We start from the raw sequence: 20,082 nt of genomic DNA, 5'->3' as shown, positions 1-20,082 counted from the left end.
TCGTCCCCCTTTCAGTCCTACCATACTCATGTTGGATATTGTTGGTAGGGGAATATAGTGAGGGAGAGCATATATGGGAATCTCCTATATTTGTGTATGTTTATGTAACCTAAATCTTCTTGAAAAATAACGTGAAAAAAAAAATAAGACACTGGATGTACATACAGAAGAAACTATCAATATATAATACATATGGGAAGCAGACTTGGCCCAGTGGTTAGGGCGTCCGCTTACCACATGTGAGGTCCGTGGCTCAAACCCTGGGCCTCCTTGACCCGTGTGCAGCTGACCCATGCACAGTGCTGATGCATGCAAGGAGTGCCGTGCCACGCAGGGGGGTCCCCGTGTAGGGGAGCCCCACATGCAAGGAGCGCACCCTGTAAGGAGAGCCGCCCAGCACAAAAGAAAGTTCAGCCTGCCAAAAAATGGCACCACACACAGGGAGAGCTGACACAACTAGATGACTCAACAAAAAGAGACACAGATTTCCGTGCCACTGACAACAACAGAAGCAGACAAAGAAGAACACACAGAGAATAGACACAGAGAAAGACAACTGGGGCTGGGGTGAAGGGGAGAGAGAGAGAGAGAAAAAATATATATATATATATATATATAAAATACATAAAAGACAACAGGTCTTATGGTGATGAAAGGCAAAATGCAGAAAAAAATTGTTTCTTTTCTTTTTGCTTTGTTTTGGGGGAGGTTTTGGATTGCAGAAGGGTTGCAACTGTCATAGGGAAGGATTATTGTGGGACATTGGTTAGGGGAGATATGTAGGCTGGGGTGCATCTGGGGCATCCTTCTATGGAATATGAAGGTGTTCATATGGTCATGGGATGTTGTCTCGGTGGGTGGAGACCCACACAATAACCACTGGAATATTGAATTTCCATCCTGGGGAGTCCTGTTACATTCTCTAGTAGAGTGGCAAGAATCTCTAGAGTATATGGACAGTGCCTAGTGAAGGAAGACAGATCAATATGCCAGGCCCTTGACACTGATGTTTGTAACTATGAACCTTGTTCTTGTGAAATTGAAACTTAGCCTAGTAATATATATTGCTTAAGATGTTCCCCTGAAAGTCTCCCTATTGCTCAAATGTGGCCTCTCTTTAAGCCAAACTCAGCATATGAACTCACTACCTTCCCCTCAGCACAGGACATGACTCCCAGGGAGGAGCCTTCCTGGCACCGAGGGATTATTAACAAATACCAGCTAGCAAGGCATTTGGGAAAAGATCTCGACCAAAAGGGAGAAATATTAAATACACCCTCATTATTGACCCTTACCATTGATATAGTACCTTCTTTGCCATTTCTGTAAAAATATTACAATATTACTGTTAACTATAGTTCATACATTATATTAGTTGTATTTTTCCACATATCTCCATATTCTTAACACCTTGTAATAGAGGAACATTTTTGAGTTTGTACTATTAACCTTTGAGATCCATTTAAAACCATATTTATTTCCCTTCAAGTTTTGTTTTCTGAAACTTCAAGTTTTCCAAAACATTTCCCCCTTAACATAAGCCTTTGTTTTTTCAAAGGAAATTTAATTTAAAAAACATGTTTTTTTCTAACTAAGTTGAAACTTGTACTATACAAACAAGACAGATTTTTGTTTGAAATTAGTTCTTGTTGCTTCTAAGACTACGAGGGAAATAAAATTCAAAAGACTGAGCCAATGCATTTTCAGAGTTGAATACAACACAGGCTAAAACATTTCAAATCTTATTCTCCACTCATATTTGAAGTAATTTCATTTTAATTATTTATTTGATTTCCAGGATATGAGTGAAAAAACATACCAATAAGTAACAATGTGGAACAGATGTAATGAAAATGTAGTTCAAGGTCACTGTAGGAAGTATAACTTAACAAAATCTGTCCTTCTGCTCATTTTCAGGGTTTCTCTTCAGAGAAGGAGCAGTAATGCTTTAATGTTTAAAATCCCTCCTAAGACAGAAGCACAGTACTGCATTGTGGGGAGAATAATGAGTCTATATCCTGCTGCCTCTGTTTGCACCATGGCTGTGATCAAAATAAGGTATAGCCCTGGATCATAGTAGAACTGCTGTGAAGAAAATTTATTCTCTAACTTAGAGAGCTCTAAGGCTGTTTAATAACATCCCCTCTCCTTGGAGCCTCACCCTCAATATCAACACACACATTACTTCTTATCTGTCCATTCACTAGTTCATCTGACATTTGAGGGGCATCAAAAGTTGTCAGGTACCTTCCCAGGCACTGGAAAGAGTACAAAAAATGAGACAGCCTCCAACCTACAGAACTTCATAAGGGAAGTGTAAAGAGATAATTTATCAGAGAAGTGGGGCCAATATATTTTTAAAAGAACCCTAGCCTCATTAGAAGGGAAAATTAACCAATGATGGGGTAATCACTGGTAGGTTAATCATGTATACACAGGCATCTTAGTTTTATTTCAACAACAAATAGGTCAGTGTTGGGTTGGGGCTAATGAAGATGCCCCATGAGTTTACATATGTGCAGATTTCAGGACAACTCATCACCTGCTTCTCTTCTGTGACACCATCAGCAGAAACCTTGACTCCTGACAATGGTTTGGCTGTGGTCTGCTCCTGTGCCCTGCCCAGGGTAAAAGAACCACTGAAGACAGAAGAGGACAAGTTGAATCACCTCAAGGACAAAATGCAGAACAGAAGTTCATCTTTACTTTTCTGACCTGCCATTTCTCCTTCTTATTGCTCATCATCTGAATCAGGTCCCCTTTCCCCTTGAGGATACAGCACATACCCATTCTTCAACCCTCACCTTAAACAAAAACAGGAAAGAAATCCACTTTTGTTACCTGGTAGAGATTTGTTAGTCATAATCCATAGTGGACAGTTTTATTTGTGTGTGTGTGTGTTTGTTTTTTTTTGTTTTTTGTTTTGGCTGCCCAGCCACTGTAGACTTTCTTGTGTTGGGAGAACACCCATTCTTTTGAATCTTGGAGGAGGATAGGAGATGGATTAGAAGCCAGCTGCATCTTCTCTCCACTACCTATTGTCCAGAGACTGGTAAAAGGAGTGACACTGTGATGCAGGAGCAGCTGCAAGGTCCATGAGCTCCAGCAGGGGCAGTCCCTAGATGTAGTGGCTGAAAGGCAGCAGGTGGTGCCTAACCACGTGGTTTGCGTGGTGAGGGGACACTTGCCCTTTTACCCAACCTGGTTTTCCAGGCTTTCTGACAATTTGGTGAGCTAGCCAATTGTCCTTCTAATAAATTCCTTTAACTAGAGTTAGATTCTGGTTTGCACCTGAGGACCCAGATTAATATCTCTTTCTGGTATCCATTCCTGGCTTCCTCCTTTCCAATAGCTCCAATTTCCCCTTAGGATCTATATGGTTCTGGGAACACCAGGTTAACCCCAAGATCCAAAGTAGAACACATGAACTCTGCAGTGCCAGTGTGATGATTGGTTCTGGAGAAGGCAAGTCACTGAAGATGGTCCAATAACAGTGAAGCACCAGGCATTTTCTCAGAATGCTGAGGCCAAGAGATTCTCCCTCTCCTGCTATGCGCAATGAGGATGCCTGTAGCCTAGGGATTCTGGCAAACTTGCCTCAGAGAGCAGCCAACTACAGAAGTCAAGAAGGAAAGAAAAAACAGGGGCAATGACCAGTGAAGGAGGGCCCTTGATATTGATGACTGTGCTTATGAACCTTTGCTCTTGAATTTGAAACATAGCCTAGTATCATAGGGTGCCTAAGGGTTACCTCCTCCACTGGCTGCTCGGAAAAGCCATCTTTGCAATGCTCCCAATCTGGCTCTCCACTGGCCCCAACCACCTCCGCTACAGCCACCAACACCTTTACCACCTGAGTCCCTGAACTCTCACTTTCTTTTTAACCCATCACAGCAGATCATTGGCGTGCCCCACCATGTCAGACATGACCAAAGATATCAGCTTTAAAATCACCACCAAGGACTTAAAGGAGAAGAAGGAAATTGTGAAGGAGGTGGAGAACGGAAGAGATGCACCTGCTAATGGGAACATTAATGAAGAAAACAGGGAACAGTAGGCTGATAATGAGTACACAAAGAAGAGGAAGAAGGTGGGGAATTCGAGGAGGATGTGGAGGAGAAAGGATATGGAGATGAAGATGAGGAAGCTGAGGCAGCTATGGGCAAAGAGCAGCTGAAGATGATAAGGATGACAATGTGGACACCAAGAAGCAAAGACTGATGAGGATGACTAGACAGCAAAAGAGGAAAAGTTAAACTTAAAAAAAAAAAGGCTGCCATGACTTTTTCACCATCCAATTCCCATATCAGAATCTAAATGTGGCCACCTTCGAGTAGAGAGGCCCTCCCACCCACCTACTGTGGGCAGCAACCCCTGCAGATGACACCACACGCTCTCCACCACCCAACCAAAACCACAGCATGAATTTGCAACAGGGAAGGAAAAAAGAACCAAAACTTTTTGTCTTAAAAGTACTTTAAAAAGGAAAATTTGTTTGTTTTTTTAATTTACACTTTATGTCTTTGTACATTTTGTTAGGGGACAGCCATTTTTAATGATCTCAGATGACCAAACCAGCCTTGAGAGTGTTCTCTGTCTTACTTCTGACTTTACTTGTGGTGTAACCATGTTCATTATAATCTCAAAGGAGAAAAAAAGCCTTGTAAAACAAAAGCAAAGCCAACAACAACAAAATACAATCTTATTCCAAGCATTCCAGTAACTTTTGTGTGTATGTACTTAGGTGTACTATAAGTAGCTGGTTTATATGAGATGGTTTAAAAAATCAAAGGTAAAGATTTCTTTTTTTCCTTTTTTTTGTCTATGAAGTTGCTGTTTATTTGTTTATTTATTTTGGCCTGTTTGATGTATGTGTGAAACAACATTGTCCAACAACAAACCAAGATTTTATTTTGCCGAGTTGTTCTAATAATAACAACAACAAAATTACCTCCTGAGAGCCTCATTGTTGCTGAAATGTGGCCTCTCTCTCAACCAAACTCAGCGTATAAATACATTACCTTCCCCCCAGCACGGACATGACTCCCAGGAATGAGCCTCCCTGGCACTGAGGGATTACTACCAAGCACTAACTAGCAATGTGACTGGAAAAAGACACTGACCAAGAGGGGGGAAAGGTAAAGACAAATGAGTTCATATGGCTAAGAGAGTTCAAAGTGAGTCGGGAGGTCATCCCAGAGGTTACACTTAAGTGCATTTCAGCACTTTCATTAAGTGTGAAAGTAGATAATACCCCATATAATGGGGCTCCTGAGGGCTCTGGAGACATCCAGACATTATAGTCAGGGCAGATAGCTCAGGAGTTAGGTGCCTTGCCAGTTGACCCTGCTTTGGAATTTATGCTCCCCATTGTGACAGGGTTGGACTCAGTTGTGGTTTCCCTACACATGGCTTTTCTGTCCTTCTATTTGAACCTATAATTAGCACCAGAGTTGGTAGGTGTACATCCAAGAGGCTTAAACCTTTGGGCAGTCCATGTGCCAGCTGCCCTGAATCTCAACAGAGTTGCAATACCTGCTCTCCAGATCATTGGTCTCATCCAGGACAACTAACAAGTTAGTGATGGTGGACAATCACCATACCAAGGAACTGAGAGAGTCTACAACTGCAAGAGAGTCCTAATCATCAGCCCTATGGGATCAAAGCCCCTTTCAATTAAAGGTAGAGTGGACATCACCATCCCAGAATCCTCAGGATTAGGGAACGAACTATGAACTAAAGTAGCCTTACTGATGTTCTACTATAGACTCATTGTGATTATAGAAATGGAAAAAACTATGTAGTTGATGTGTAGGCAGTGGCCACTGGAGGTTCTGAGGGCACTGCAAGGGAAAAACAGGTGTAATATGGGGACATTTTTGGGACTTGGGAATTGTCCTGAATGACATTGCAATGACAGATACAGTTCATTATATATCTTGTCATAACCTCCAAAATTGTGTGGGAAAGAGCACAATCTACAAAGTAAATTGTAATCCATGCTTAGTAACAATGCTCCAAATTGTGTTCATCAATTGCAATGAATGTACAATACTAATGAGGAATGTTGTAATGTGGAAAAGTGTGGGAAATGTGAGGAGAAACGCATGTGGGAATCCCCTATATTTTTTATTTAACATTTATGTAATCTAAGTATCTTTAAAAAATAAGAATTTAAAAAAGAAGAAGAAGGAAGGAAAGAAAGAAGCCCAGTCTCTGGTGACATCTTTGAGCCATTGGAGCAGACCTTACCTGAAGTCAGCCTTCCCAGTGGCCTTCTCAGCCACATGAATCAATCAATTCCCCTATTGTTGAAGCCATTTTGAGACTGATTTTCTGCTATCTCCAGGTAAAAGCATCCTAGAATGCACATTTTATTTATGCTTTTTCTAAACATCATTCACAGAAATTTGAAAGCCTTTAAGTTGTGTTTAAAACATCATATCTAATTTCATAGTGAAAATCCTTTAAAAGCAATTTTAATCATTGGTAAGCAGTTGGATGAGATTTTAAGTGGGTGGAGGACAAGTTATCTTCTAACTCCTGAGATGAAGATATTGACTTTAAAGGAAATAATAATAGTAATGATGATGATCACTTGATCTTGTAATGTAAAACTTGAGGAAGGCTTTGCAGAGTCATTGTATCTGGGATTTGAACTGTCCATCAGAACTTCCAATCATTTCAGGCTCTTGGTAGACTATAGGCATATCCAAAGCTAAACCAAACTCCTGTCTTCCCTGCGTTATACCTGCATGTCCCTGAATCACGCAACACAGGTACAAATATGTCATCATAGCCATGGTCATAAACTGGAACAAGAAGGCAACTTGGAACCCCACCTGCCCCTAGGGAGAGGGGTCTGGCACTAATTTCCTCTTCTCCGTGGGGTTTATGGTGTGGCCTGGCTACTTGTGGTGTGCACTGAGTCATAATTCCCTTCTCATGTTCTAGCATTTGTTCCTTATTTTGTGTGGCTGGATTTGCATGGCTGGGTTTGTACTCTACTTCTTTGTTCTGGCTAATGATCTTCTCTGAACCTTCGATCATCTGCCTCTCTGAGACCTCCCTCTTAGCATGGAAAGACCTCCTTGAATCTGACTATATCACCTGCTAGAAAATAAGCACAACCCAGCCCGTATCCAGAGATTCCTGCAGCTTTGCCTTTCCCACTTACCAAGTTTGACTCATAGCCATTGTGTCTAACCTGGCTCAGGTCTGTGTTTACCATGCCTCCTTGCCCACTGTGATAGGGATTTACTGGCCACCCTTCTTAGAAAATGGCCCAACTGTTGGAAGTTTCTTTCTCCTTTAGACATGCTTTAGTCCTTTCCCCAATTAGGACTCCACCAAACATCATGGTTGAAACCATGTAGAATATGACATTACTTCCAGCAACAATTCTCTTGTACCTTTAGCTCTTCTTATCCCGGATCCCATAATCTAGTGTTCATTCTCTTGATTCCTCTCCATTTCCCTTGACTTTCCCCATAACATCACCACTTACCTGGGTCTTCTTTATCAGAATGGTATCAAATGTAAGAGTCACAGTTTCTTTTGTTTTAATTTCCCCAGAACCCAAATATTTACCACTAAATTAAGGACGAGAATCCCAGGGTATTTGTAATCAGAGAACAGACCAAATGAAAAGTAAGGATGGTAATGAGACTTAGGAAACGTCAGCCTAGGGGAGTAACTGCAGAGGGATTAGAAACAAGGAAAACACCAGAGGTTAAGGAGTAAGAGTAAGATACTGGACCTATGTGAGAATCACTATGTATAGAAATGACCATGACCTTTTCACACCACATAGAGGCAGGAAAATCATCAGCTCAAGAATGAATAAGGAAAAAAAAAGAATTACACCATTTTCATTTTAATTAATTTCATTTGTATAAATCATTGTAGGTCAAATAACTACTAAAGATATCATTAAATGTTTCTTTATTAAATGTAAGTTTTATTATTTATAGAAGTTTATAGTATAACCAAAAGCCTGTGACTTAAAAAAATTAAAGGGACCACTTCCTCAAGAAATTTATTTTATACTCCATTGATAAGGAATCATGCTATGTATTTCAAAGATAAGCAAGGCTACTGGCATGGAACTCAAAAATGGAAGGACACACATAATAATAGTATAAGGAGAACACAACTTTGCATCTAATGGGTAGGAAGTGCTGTCAGGAAGCAAAGAGTAGAGATTCCATCCCTTTGAGTCAGAAAGGAGTAAGCATCTGAGATTAGACAGTCTTTAGATAACAGACTCAGAAGAAACGGCATCACATAAGTTACACACAGTAAGTGCTCTGGTTTTCACTGCTATTTTGGTTTATCCTCACTTTTTCCCCTGCCTGTCTGCTGTTAATAATCCATTTGGGACTAAAATAGAAAATCTCAGTTAGGAACCTTGTGTTGAACAGGGTTCAGGGACTCTAAGGAGACTGATACTTACCATGTTTGGCCTATTTTCAATGTGTTCTGTTCCCATGCTAAACACGCAGAATAAAATAAATGTTTATCGTTGACAGAGCCCCCTTTCCACTGAATTCATTTTTGTAAACAGTTATCTAACTTGTTTTCTTGCTACATTTGGAAAATTACAAAGCCCATGCTTTTCTTCATTGACAGCATCTCTGTTGGGAAGTCATCCCAATTTTATTACAAAACGGAGTGACATTTCCCAGAAGGATGGAATATATTTTGGTCATTCCGAGCATTGCCACCTTAGCTGGACAGTCTCACTCTTTTTTGCAATACTCCTGTCTGGGTAAGGGCTTGGACTCTCGGGCCCCCCACCAAGGAAATCGTAGGACTGCAAGTTCTGGCTTTTCTTGTGCTGAATCAGGAAACAAAAATGTTACTTTTTGTAACTCTGGGTTTATCCTAGTCTCTCCTAACCAGATGCATATACTTTGAAAAGGCTCTATTCTTTTTAAACAACCGTGAATGCAAAGACAATGGCTTGCTTAAATGTTATGAAATGGAATCTATTAAGGGCATCCTTTAATGTGGTAAGACTCCCTGATGAATGGTCACTAATGCAGAAAATGAAAAAGGAAATCTTATTTAATAATACTGGGAAAGTGTACTGTTAAATAATCTATTTGGGTTAATGGGCACTTCTTCTGAACCCAATGTTCGTGATGTTATAGGTGGAACAGTTCTTGAAAAGTTTTTCTTTGCTTCCTTGACTCAGAAATAGAAATCCACTTTGTTGTAGCCCATTTCCCATAGAAATACTTGCCAAGTTTAATCAGTCCCAAACCAGTACCAAACACATCTCAGATTCATTTAGTGGATTGGCTACATCTTACCAAGATTTTTCAACAAGTTGTGTATAAGGGTCAAGCTTAGAAAGACACAAGAAAATTGAAAAAGAAAGAAAGAAAATCTCTCTGACATTTCTTGATAAAGAGTTGGCCTAGTACAATTTTTATGACCTTGTATGACATTTTCTCTTATTATTGGCAAATTGGTTTTGTCTCTTTTGTGTGTAAAAAGGGGGCATTTATTGTAAGAAAACTCATGAAACAAAAGCAAATTATTTCAACATTCATTTTTTAAATATGTATTTATTAAGAGACTACTATGTTTAAGATTTAAAGGTAAAATAAGTGCTGAGAAGATAAATATGGTCCTGCCCTGATGGAGCTCACAGAGTGAGGTAATGAAATGAGCAGACACAGCAAGAGTGCTGAGTAGTGTTCATTTTCCATAAAATAAATCAAGGAGCTATGGTAGCTTGCAAACAAGGTAGAACGATTTTAAATATTAATTCTCTTGGAAGATCATCTGCCCATGGATTTTTCATTTTATATGAAAATATACCTTTTGTTTTTTCCTTAATTTTGTAAAAGTAGCTACATTTTTTCTGTTATGGTCAGAATAAGAAAGAAAAATGCATAAATGATTCATGATTATTGGTTGGGATCTTCTAAAGGAACTTATGGATGATCATTGAAGGGGAGTTTTAAGTATGTCTGCTGGAAACTTGGCGTGGGGGTCAAGCAAAATGTAATGTCTTTCTATAAGGAAAAAAAAAGCTGTAAGTATGCAATTAATAAAGCCCGGAGCAGGAAAGGGATATAATGCATGCTTCAATCATATGGCAATTTTGACTTCTAAAATCACGCTGAAATTTAAAAGCTAGCTTTCAGTTCATGTACGGAGCTTTGCTTTATACAGAATTGCTGGGAGCACTGGAGTGGGAAGTATGTGCTGCAGGCCTCCCTCTCAAGAGCTCATGGTCAGGCTGGGCCATCCCAGTACATCATGACAAGCTGGGGAGAAAGGACACTCCACGGCAATTAAACAATGTTTATAAAGCACACGTTGTTAAAAGAGCATAGCCTGTTTATGAGTCTGGCAGAGCAGAGGATATGTGGTAGAAGACAAACTGAAGAGAACGGCTGGAGGAGGGTAATAAAATCCTTAAACATCAAGATAAAGAGTTTAGATTTTAACATGAAAATAATGGAGAACCTCAAAAGTCTTTTAAGCATTGGGAGTGGGAGGGTGGGATGACATTGTCAAATGACTTTTCAGAAAAATATCTCTGATCGCATGATAGAGAATTGATCACACAGAGAGAAGACTAGAATCAGTGATACACTAGGGGGTCTCTGTAGCAATTCAAGCGAGACGTGATCAAGTCCTGAACCATGGGCAATAGAAACAGAGGAGCTGGTGGATTAGGTAAGTGATCAGAGGTGAGGGCTGAGGGGCTGAGGAGTCTAGGATTGAGTTGGGTGTTGGGGTGGGTGGTGAAACCATTTGATGATCAAGGAATTGCAGGAAAAAAAAGCAGATCGTGGTGGAAGGGAAAGAGTTGACTTTTGAACGCTTGCATGGAAGATGCCTGTGGGTGGAGAATTCTGGCAGGCAGTTGGAAACACTTGTCTGGAACTTCAGAAAAGAGATCTAGACTTGAGATAAAAAGTTGTGTGAGGGAAATCACCCCATGAGAGCCTGTGAGGAAGAAAGAAGGTCAAGGACTCCCAGCCTAGTAAACAGACATTTACAGGTTGGACAGACGAAGAGGAATTCTAATAGATGCCCATGAAGCACAGAAAACAAAAAACAAGGAAGATTGGAGTCATGGGATCTTAGGACGGAGAAAATTTCAGGAAGGAAAACATGGTCCCTAATGTTAATTGCTGTAGAGAGTGATTGAGATGTGTCCATTGGGTAATCTTGGCAAGAACAATTTCAGCGGAAGGTGGCAAGGAAAGTCAGTGTGTAGGGAGAGTAGGGAGTTAGAGATGAGGAAGCAGAAACAAGAAGTTCAGGCTTTTATAAGGCTCTGTCTTTAGGGAAGGAGAGAGGAAGTTATAAATGTATAGGCTATGTGTTTACATTTTGGAGGAAAGGAATTCCACTCAAAACAAAACAAACAAAAACCAAAAACACCATTGTTTCTTTTACTGTTCTGGTTTAAGAGTGATAGAATGATGTTTACACCAAAAATCTTGACACTAGACTTCCTAATTTTTAAAAATAGTTTCATCCTTCCTCCTTCCTTCCTTTTCTCCCTCCCTCCCTCCCTTCCTCCCTTTCTCCCTCTCTATCCTCCTTCCTTCCTCCCATCCTTTTGTAATTCAAGAAGAGATAAATTATCTTTAGTGAGTAGGAGGAAATATAGTAATCTAAAGGAATTAGGTATATGTTAGTGCAAAATTTTATAAACAAATACCTAAAACTTCATATAGCAGTAGTAGGAATGCTACTACTGTACTACATGTACTTCTGTTTACTTCATTTTGAGAATTCTTCTCTTTTATGTGGAATGCCATCTTTTGGAAAACAGAAATCTTTTAGTTATCTTCTGAAGGAAATGCACGGTAGTAAAGTAAATCAGAAGAAGGAGTGGACATTCATTTTTATTTAAATAAAGACCAAAACCGTTCTTTAAAAATTGTACTTTCATATTGATTATCTCTGCAATGGAAGGAATTTTAGAATCTATTAACCCAGCTTTCTCATTTCACAGATGGGAAAAACAGGTCCAGAGAGGTCAGGTGACTGTCTAATGATAATTGGACCAGGTTAAAAAAAAAATCTTTAATTCTTGACACCCCACACACTACCACCCACAAAAGAGTTCATCTTTCTACCCCTATGGAAGCTCATTATTAAAAAGAATAGAATAATTCTGTTCATGTAAATGCTAGAGGTTTCTTGCTAATATTTGACAGGACACACAAAGTACATTCAGCTTGAGGAAAACAAACTATCAATTGAAGGCGTTTGCCTTCCACTAATTCTACACTAATTCCTTGTGTTTACATTTGCACCTGCATATTTTCTTGGCTGCACTCTGCACCATTATTGTACATCTATCACCTAGTTCCCAATAATTTTGGTCCCTCATTTTCCCACTTCCACCCACTTGTCTCTTCCACTTACTCCACTTTTCATAAAGCCTTCACCTCTGCCAGGTCAGGGTTTTTGTTCTACCTGGTCTTCATGTGACATGTGTGCACATGCATGCAGATGACCTGAGCCTCTTCATATAGAGCGAGCCCCTGTCCCCAAGCCTTGTTCCCAAAGTTCATACTAAGGCCACGCTCAAAAGCCCACCACTTAAGGGTCTTCTGTGGGATTATAAACAGAAGGTTCTACCACCTGTTTTCTCTACTGGTTGCATTTTTGAGCACTCCTTGCACATGATATTAGAATTGCAGCTCCTTAAGAAGAAGAGAGAAAGAAAGAACAACCTTAAGGTTAGTCTTCCTATTGACAGAAAACAGAATTAGACTTTGGAAAGTGTCCATTTCTTAATATTTCACACTGTTCTTATTTGTAGCGTGAAATGATGCAATTCACATTGTACTTTGTCCAGTAGTGCACTTAATCCCCTTGAAAGAAAGCAATGAATCACTGCAGTGAGACTCTTACCTCCCAAATGACTCTTTCTCAAATTAGAAATGAGTAATTATTATAGGGATAAATAACTAAGAGTTTCTCAGAATAGATAAATTTCCTCAAGTCATGAGACAGCGCTCACTGGATTCCCCCATCTCAAATCCTGGAAACTCTAAGCTTCTGAAACCCCCATTCTTGCGTTCAGGAACTGAGACATTTAAATGGGCATGAGTGGAAAAATCCACATTTGCTCACAGGATATGAATACGGCTTCCTTGCTTCAAGTGGCATCTTAATGGGAATTGTATTTCGCACTCCAATTAAAGAGGCCAAGTCCCAGAGAAAGCCTCTAACTTTCAGTAGCTGTGTATAAATAGAGCAGGAGAGCAGACAATTGCGTTACAACTTTCCCAGGCCAGCCATCAAGGGCATCAGCCCACAGAATCAATCGCATGAGAAATATCATTCATGTGTATTCCATGGTGGTTTCCGTCTTAAAAGCTCGTATTTACCATTAGGCCAAGAGTGTGCTGCAATCCAAAAATTAAATTGCTGTTTATCATGATTAAGACAGTTCAAAGTAAATGACGACTTTTTTTTTGAGAAAACAAATACTCTAAGGCAATACAGATGTTTTCAAGAGAAAAATGATTTCTCTTGTTTCTTGGTTCTTACAGAAGTTCTATCATCTCTCTTCTGAGCTTCAGGTGCCTGGTGATCAGGAAACATCTTGAAAATCAGGCAAAAATTGATAAATTAACAGGCTATTGTCAAACAAATTGTTTCCCCAAGCCCTGGTAATGTTCTAAGCCTGGATGAAGAAAGTATCTGTCTGTCTTGCATTGTTCTCCTTGGGCCTAGCTTGATGAGTAAAAGCTGAGTTATGGCTTCTTGGCTGAGATCAGCCTGTCTCCAGGCCCTGAGTAACTGTCTCCAACCCACTGTGTTACAGGGAAAGTAGAAGGGCCTTAGGTAGCCTAGAATTCAGCACAAAACGGCCAGCTTCTTTATCACCGGTTCATTTTATACTTCAGCAGAACTACAATTGAAAACGGACACAAGACTTTCCTCTTAGTAAGAACATTAAAATATAAAAACAATACCATGTATTGTGGGAGGTGCTTGCCCTCTATCATCATGACCTCAAAAGAGTTAAGCCACAAGCATGCTGATTTCTCTCAGAAATCCCTAAGCGTCTGTAGCCCATGAATTTAGCTAAATTTTGGGAAGTAACATTTCAGTCTAAACCATCTTTTGAGAATAATACATATAATAGTTACTGTACAAAAGTTTATTCTTATTTCTGTCTCTTGAATTTTTCATGTTATTTTCCCCATTATATTAAGTCAGATTTAGTAAACAAATCTATATTATTTTTCCTAATTTTGCACATTGTATAGATCTCTTTTCTGACTGAAGAGTTTTTGTTTTGTTTTGTTTTACACCAAATTCACTAGCAATATCCCTAGAAATATCAAGTAAATCTATACATGTCAGAATCTCAGAAGAATATCAGAAGTAAATCTATACATGCCCAGAATTTTTTTGCTCACTTCCTGATAGGTGGAATCCTAATGGTTAGAAAGAAATAAAATGCATTGCATTGTTTCTGAAGTGAATTCCAGGAAACAGAGCTTATTTGTCTCTTTGCTAAACAGGGCAGAATCATCAGTTTTACAAAGAGTTTCTCAAATTATCAGCCTCTCTCCAGGACGACCCTCATGATTCTTGCAGGTGAAGAAAATATTTATTGAAAGCTAGAACATGTCAGGACATTTACTCTTTTTTTCTTTCTCATCTGTTTTTTCCTTAGAAGGCACTGGAAACCAAACCCAGGACCTACCATGTAGGAGGCAAGTACTTAACTGCTTGAGCCATAACCACTCCCCCAGGGGATTCTTTTCCCTTCTCCCACCCCCACCCTGCTGCTTTTGCTGTCTGTGTCTATTCGTTGTGTGATCTTCTGTATCTATTTTTCTTTTTTTTTGTCTTCTCTTCTTTCTCCTCTAGGATTCAGAGGAATTCCATCCTGAGGACCTCTGATGTGGAGAGAGGTTCCTGTCAATTGTACCACCTCAGTTCCTGGTCTCTGCTGTGCTTCACCTTGACTCTCCCTTTTGTCTCTCTTTTGTTGCATCATCATCTTGCTGTGTGACTCACACGGACACTGGCTTAACATGTGGGTGCGCACATGGGCACTTGGCTCACCATGCAGGACACTTGCACTGGCTCACCACACAGGCATGCTTTCTCTTCTTTTTTTTCACCAGAAGGTCCCAGGGATTGAACCTGGGTCCTCCCATATAGTAGGCAGAGGCCTTATCACTTGAGCCACATCTGCTTCCCCATTTACTCTCAATATACAGGATCTAATTTCATTCTCACCATGAAATAGACATGGTCATCTCCAGTTTACAAATAAGCAAACTGAGTCAGAGGAAAATCAAGAAACAAGCCTAAGGTCACACAGCTAGTAAGTGGCAGGTCTGAGAGTCCATATGAGTAGCTGAAATTGCTTTTGAGCCCTGCCATTGGGTGGATCTCATTCCCTTAAAATCTAAAGTTTAGATTGATTCTCATCTTTTAGAATGTAGGTCTATTCTTAAATTCACTGTACCTTTCCACCAGCTGTGCAATTTGATTATCTTAAGCAAAATCACCACCATGGGAATGGGATCTATTTTATCTGTCTCTGAAGCCCTGTGTCTCTATTTGGCAGTCCTGTTTGGAATGAGATTATAGCACATCCACTAACACTTATCCCAGGAGGAGCTGTGAATGGCAGTGATGTTATTAATTAGAAATGTGGGATGCTACCAGTTTTCAATTAGGATGGCTGAAATTGTATGTATGGCTATTTTCCATTTGTAAATTCAATCTTTTATCCCCATGAAGCATCTGAAATGAATGAAATAAAAATACTGTTGCTAAACATTTGGATGATTATTCTGTAAGTCAGTGAAAACAGAATCTTTCATTTGTTTCACCAATGGTGGGAATATTTCTTTTTTATTTTTCTGTGTAAGTCCCCTAGGAATAAGTGCACATAACACAAAATATTATTCCTTTATATTTATTTCCAAAAACACTATTAGTTCCACATGGTGACATTCATCTACCTTTTCAGAAAGGCCCCTAGAGCTCCCCAGACTGCTTCAATACAACTCGAAATCATAAGGGGTATCTGGTTTTAAATCCAGTGCTCAAGTCAAAGGCAAGACAATTGTTGTTGTTTTTTTTTGTAATATTTTAAACTTTTATTATGATTATGGAGAATTTATTTTTTTATTAAACTTTTTATTTTTCATTGTTTAAAGAAACTCAGATTACAAAAATGTTACACAAAAATTATAGGGAATTCCCATATGCCCGCCCTACCACATTTTTCCACATCAACAATATCCTTCATTTGCATGGTATATTTGCCAAAATTGATGAACACATCTTACAGCATTGCCGCTAAGTGATGACTATAGTTTATGTTGTAGCTTATACTCTCTCCTGCACGTTTTTGCAAGTTATTGCAAGCTATACATTGACCTGCATCTGTCATTACAATGTCATTCAGGATAATTTCCAAGTCCCGAAAATGCCCACAAATTACACCTATTTTTCCCTCTCCCTTCCCTCAGAACCTCCAGTGGCCACTGCCTCCACATTCATGATAAAATTCTTCCATTGCTAGGATCACAAAAGTTTACAGTGGAACAACTGTAAATCTACTCTAGTCCATTGTCCATTCCCCAATCCTAAGGATTCTGTGATAGTGATGCCCACTAAGACAATTCTTTTTATTTTCCCCAAATAATAATATTTTAGAAATGAGAACAATTTTCCCCACTTTCTAGACCTTTGACCATGAAAGTGTGAGCTCACCAGGGCAGCTGATATTTTAAAAAATCAGTTTTTGTTGTTTTCCTCTGTCAGGGGCATTGTGGGTGCAAATGGCAGCCAGTGGTTAAAATAGAATTTTTGAACTATTAAACATCTACCAAAATGTCACACCCTTTAATAGGCTTAATATAGAACAGTTTCCCTGTCAATATATTCATCTGTATCTGACTCCTTGTAGATGATCTTGGTCAGATAAGCTTAGAGAATATTTGATAAAAAGAAGAAAAAAAAACTTCTTTGCATTCACAAGACCCACTGGCATATTCTGATGTAGGGAAAAAAAAAACCTTTGAATTTTAATACATTGTTTCCCCTTCTTTGACAGTGGAACTCAGGAAGCTGATATTCTGTGGCACAACTTTAGAAACATTGAACATCGGAGGGAAGGGCTCAAGATCTAACTCAAAAGGAAACCGGCCTAAATTTCTGTCTCCTGAGTTTACAATTATTCTATCACTTGGACAAATCACAAGACCTCATCTAGTGAATGGGGGCACAGGGTAAAGGAGGGGGTCATCCTGGTTCTTTCCTCTAAGCGAGAGATGGGAGGAAAGAAATGAAATAATGAGCATGAAAGCATTTCTTAAACTGTAACGTCGCATGTAACACAATTACTATTTTCATCAGTTTGGGTGTTTTGTTTTGTTTTTTCTTTTTGTTTTAGGAGAAAATAAGGTGAGCTGTCGTGGCAGGTCAGGCTCTCAAATCAGTGCTTGCTTGCCCTGGCACCCAGCTGTGACCCTCTGAGGTCAAACTTTAAAATCCTGGACTTTGCCTCCCTGAGAATCTCAGCATGACCTTTGCCGTGGACTCTTCATTTCTCATAATACGCCCGGGGCAGAATGCCAGCGTTTTCATTTTATACCTTTGAAAATTAGTGAGCCAAGATTCAGAACCACCCAAGACCCAGGAGGTAGCAATGCCTCTATCCATTAGCTTAAAAAGGAGAAGAAAATCCAGGGATCACTGGCTAAAGCAAAACAGGCGGATTCCCAGCAGGATGGACAAGATAACTATTTATTGTTTTATGTCTAGAGAGTTACTGATATACATATTATTTTGGTTATGTGGCCTGCTAGCTAAAGTCTGTCTTTTGAATTGTTTTGAAAAACACTGTCAAATGTGGCTTTCCTTTAATTTGTAACGATAGATTATCCATGTTCCCAGAAAACAAGTGAATAGGAAATAAACCCATAATGATGACTTGGAATAACTCCCTTTCTTGGACCTCTCTCATTGTCAGTTTTCATCCTCTGTTCTTTGAGTTTGAAATATGTTTTTCCACATTTGTATTTATTAATACTTTATACTTATGGCTTTCTAACTGGTTTGTTGCTTTACTAACTTAAAGTCTTGTAACAGTCCTTATAAATGTAGATATGCATAATTACTATTCTATTACTCAAACTGAGATCCAGAAGAGACTTAAGATATCCAAAGATTTAAAATATGTGTCTGAATTCTTAATGACAATAAACATGACAGCTAAGGTAAAGCAGAATAATAATAACTAATAATCTATTCAAGGCACACTATTTGTCAAATACTGTACACACATTATTTTTACTCTGCAAGATAGGTACTATTTTCTTCACACTTTGTGGATGAAGAAATCGAGGGATTTTTTTTTTAAAAGAATTGAATACCTTTAACAAGTTCAAGCAGATAAATAGTTGGAGCTGGTTTTGGAACCCAGGAACTATTTGCCTCTAAGACTGACCTTTTTTCACTGGATAATACCATTTCTCAAAATCATCTGTGGTGTAGTTCTCATTCATTTTGTAGTGCTTTTTCTTTTCCCCCCTCCCCTGAGATGGCTCCCTCCTCTGTCTGCTGGTTTTCTGACCACTGTGTCTGTGTGTTGTCTGCTTGTTGTCTCTGCTTAATGCCTGCTCATTGTGTCCACTCTTTGTCTGCTCTTCATCTTTAGGAGTCACCAGGAATTGAACCTGGGACCTCCTATGAGGGAGGCAGGCCCCCAACTGCTCGAGCCACATCTGCTCCCAATATTTTATCTTTTTAAAATTATGTTGCATAACCTTTGGTTTTAAGAAAATAAAATAGCAGATATTCCATTATTCAAATGTGAACCTACCCCTAGCAAATTAGTATCATCTAATTAGGCACTTATTCTTTTCATGGCAAAATCCTTCTCACTTCATGGATTAAAAACAACCATTCAAAGAGCACATCCTGGTGGGTATCCACTGCAGTTCTGTTATTTCTAAGGACATATTTGCATTAAGATGTATTGCTTTGGTATAAAAAGTACCTTACAGAATATACAGGTAAATCTTTGCTTCCCTTGCTGATTTTTCAGGCTCTTTAAATATAACTTCACATCAGTTTTTTTGTTCAATTTTTTTTGGTATTCAAATGTAATTGCTAAATGTTATTAACCTTAAAAGTGGCCATAATGCAAATGAATAATGCCCCTCTTTATAGTTGTGAGAATTCATGCTTCCATTTGTTTGAAAGACATTCCATGTGCCAGGCATGCTCAAGGGTGCTAGAGAGAATTGATTCATTAGGGAGGTATCCACCCTCAGCAAGCTTACAGTCCAGAGAAGAGCAGGTGAATACATTGTAACCACAATACAGACAAAACAAGAGTGTTATGCTAGGGTAAGTAGAAAGTCCAACTAACCAAACTGGAAGTATTAGAAAAGAATTACTCAAGGGGCTGGTATCTAAGATGAATCTTGAAAGATGGGTAACTGTGGGTTAGGCAAGTAAACAGATAAGAATGAGGCAAGCCCAGGTAACCATTAATTTAATATTTGTATGACACACAGAATGAATGGAAAAGGCTCTGCCTTACTTGGAATAAAACCCCATCAATTATAAATAATTTTCTCAGTTGCGGGTTTTGTGGCAAAACTTCAGTATTTCAATGAGTGCCATCATTCTTCTACAGCCTCTTCTAGGTTAAAAAGGGAGAAAGAGTGGTGGATTTAATGGGGGGCAGTGTAGTGCAAGGAGGTAGCCAAAGTAACTGATGTAATAGTATATTTTCCTGGAGTCAAATTCCAATAGTCAGATCTGTCACATCAACACACAGCATCAACAAGAACTGGTCCCACAGATAGATTCTGTCTGATAGACTTTATAGATTACAGAATTTTGGACTTCTGCTATAGTCTCCTTTCTTGTGTGTTTGGGTCACATGATTTATCTGCAGATAAATTTACTTAATTTAACTGCCTATTTTTCTATTGAGAATGCACCCTTGCATCACTTGTTTTGGGAAGAATATATATATTTTTCTGCATAGCAGTTCTATTTTATTAGAGAAGTTACAGCAATAAAACAGAATGTTCG

Source organism: Dasypus novemcinctus, chromosome 11 (genome assembly GCF_030445035.2).
Source record: "Dasypus novemcinctus isolate mDasNov1 chromosome 11, mDasNov1.1.hap2, whole genome shotgun sequence".
Classification (NCBI taxonomy): domain Eukaryota; kingdom Metazoa; phylum Chordata; class Mammalia; order Cingulata; family Dasypodidae; genus Dasypus; species Dasypus novemcinctus.
The sequence above is the reverse complement of the archived record's forward strand: the minus strand, read 5'-3'. Positions refer to the sequence as shown.